Below are 2760 nucleotides of genomic sequence, written 5' to 3'. Positions count from 1 at the left end.
GTTCCGGTTAACCTTTCACAATAAAATAGTGTCGGCGTGAAAGTGAACACAATCTTTTCCGTAATTACTTTAGTGTTCAAAATCTCCACTTTTCTTTATATTCAGTACGGTTAATAAATATACATTTATAAATAAATAAAATATACATTTAATAAATATACATTGTTTAACGCAAAACACTCCTGTATTGATTTTAACGGAGTTAATTAACTGAAAGCTATTTTGTGTTTGATCAGTTCCTTACAGAGTGAACAACTGAGGGAATGTTTCTCTAAACTTGCTCTTTTTTTAAGTTTTATCTAAATAGAACATTTAGAAATGGTACAAATGTATGAAATCAAGATGTTTTAACCAAAAAAATTAGCGTGGTTAAAGTGGTTAAAACAGGTTTTCAAGGGCAGATTTAGTTGTGATAAAATATGAAGTGTCAGACTGTCAGTTTAAATGTTTAAGAAAGCTCACAATGCATTGATATGAAGTTTGGAAGTGTATACATGATATTTGTGATAGATAATAAACACATTAACAATGCTAGAGGAGATGCAGTTTTCTTTCTTCATGGCTCTCACACAGAATGAACAAAAATCCAAATCTCATCTGTATTGAAGCAGTTTTCAGCAACTGTGAATGACTTTAAATGAGCTCTACATAATTTTGTTTAACAGTAGCAGCTGTGAACCCTTCCAGTTTATATTTTCACAGTCCAGATATTTTCATACGTGCATTAAAAACAGAGACATATATTATATGTGCACAAGAAACATGGCTGAAAGCAGCTCTAGTGTTTATCATTTAAGATTTTTCAAGTATAAGTAAAGCTAGGGTAGAAGAATTAAAGGTAATAGTAACTGAAGTTTCTGCTCCATGAACTGTTTAATCACATACTCATTCCAGCTAAAGTCCCACTCTTCTTCTGAACTTCTGAATCAAACCAAAACTGTCTGTCTTTTTATTCTGGGTTAGTTCTGTTCTGTTTTCTTGTTGTTTACTTGTTTTTTTTTGTTAGGATTTGCGTTTGTAGGTGTTTAGCTCCACTCACTCACCTGTGTTCAGTCTTCTTCTCAGCTGCTACCGTTCACCAATCGGCTCTCTGTTTTCTCACAGTCGTCGTCAGTTCTTTACCATTTGTCGCTTCATGTTTCTCCGGTCGGTTCCAGTTCAAATTCTTAGTCACAGTCAGGTTTTTGTTGTGTGTTGTCCATTTTATGTTGAATTTCTTGTATTTTAAATAATACTCATAAGCAAACATTTGATTCATGTTAACAACTAAACCAACATGTAAAAAGCTCATGTTCAGCAAACAAGCTTTACAAGTAGAGCCACAAAATTTGCTTCGTTACTTGGAAAATAATGATGAAGGGGGTTAGGGTTAGGGTTGACCTAAGGATTAACTACTTATCATGTGTTATTAAAAGGCTAATGATTAGTTTAGTGTTAGTTAATAGCTAGTTATATGAAATAAGTGAAGAACAAATCAGGGATGACTTAATTGTAACAGCTTTTAACTCCTTCAGTTGAGGTGTCAGAATAAAATCCTAATTAATGGGCAGGTGATGATAAAGTAACAACTGTGTGTCATTATTCTGATGATAAAAACTGTAACAAAGGAGTTACTCATTTTTGTTCACCACTCATGGTGAAAGTGGTCGCAGATAATCATTAACAAATCATTACTAGGGCTGGGCGAGTTAACTCGTTATTATCGTGTTAACTCAACTATTTAACGCCGACAAATATTTAATCGCGCATTAACGCAGGTTTTATTATTAATTTTATTTTGTAAAAGTCTGTTGCTCACAGGCTTTTATTTTGTAAAAGTCTGCTGCTGTCTGCTGTGGAACAGGAAAAGAAAGTAATCGGCGGATCCACCAAACACGGAGAAGGGTACGGAACTTTTACTCGGCCATTTTCATGTTAAAGTTCTTCCAGACGGCGGAGTCGACAGAACCAAAGTCATCTGTAAACACTGCCAAGTTGAATTGTCTTCTCAGCGTAGTAGTTCCAGTCTAAAATATCACTTAAAGGCAAAACACACAACTGATAGCAGCAAGTCATTCAAGGAAACAGACAGTGGAGCGAGGCTTCTACATAAAAACTACAGAAAGATGCTGATGTTAAAAGTGTGTTTGCACAACTAATGTTATGGCACTTTCATTCATATGGCAGCACATTTAAAATAAAGCTAAATGCTAAAAGCTATATGCTACTTTTGGATTCATTTTTGGATTCTGCGTACAAATGCGATTAATCGTGATTAATCAGGGAAATCATGTGATTAATTAGATTAAACATTTTAATCGTTGCCCAGGCCTAATCATTACCCAATGATTCTTTAGTACAGGATATTTTCATGTGTTCTCCTCAAACTCATCGATGTGGTTTTTCCATCTAACTGATCCTGAGCTAATTAACCATTAGCTGTTTCAGAAAATAATCAAACTGAATTCTGACAGCTGTCCTGACTTGCATCTTTTAGTTGACTTTACTTGGTTATTAGTACATCTACTCAGTATTAAACTTTACTAAGTTATAGTTGATTGTATTTGTTAGTACAGCATAAAGTTTCACATACAGGCTTTTTTCTAAGTAAGGCCAACAAATGTGATTTTACTCTGAAGCATTACTGGAGAAATAAAGGCAAGAAATCCTCCAACAGAGGGTGAAAAAAAAGTCCCAGAAGTCACAATTTCTCAGTTGCATTTAATGTTTGGCATCACTCGGTTACACAGAAGAGTCCAGTTGCTTCATAAATTTTTCAGG

Source organism: Odontesthes bonariensis, chromosome 24 (assembly GCF_027942865.1).
Source record: "Odontesthes bonariensis isolate fOdoBon6 chromosome 24, fOdoBon6.hap1, whole genome shotgun sequence".
NCBI lineage: Eukaryota > Metazoa > Chordata > Actinopteri > Atheriniformes > Atherinopsidae > Odontesthes > Odontesthes bonariensis.
Note: the sequence above shows the minus strand (reverse complement) of the source record.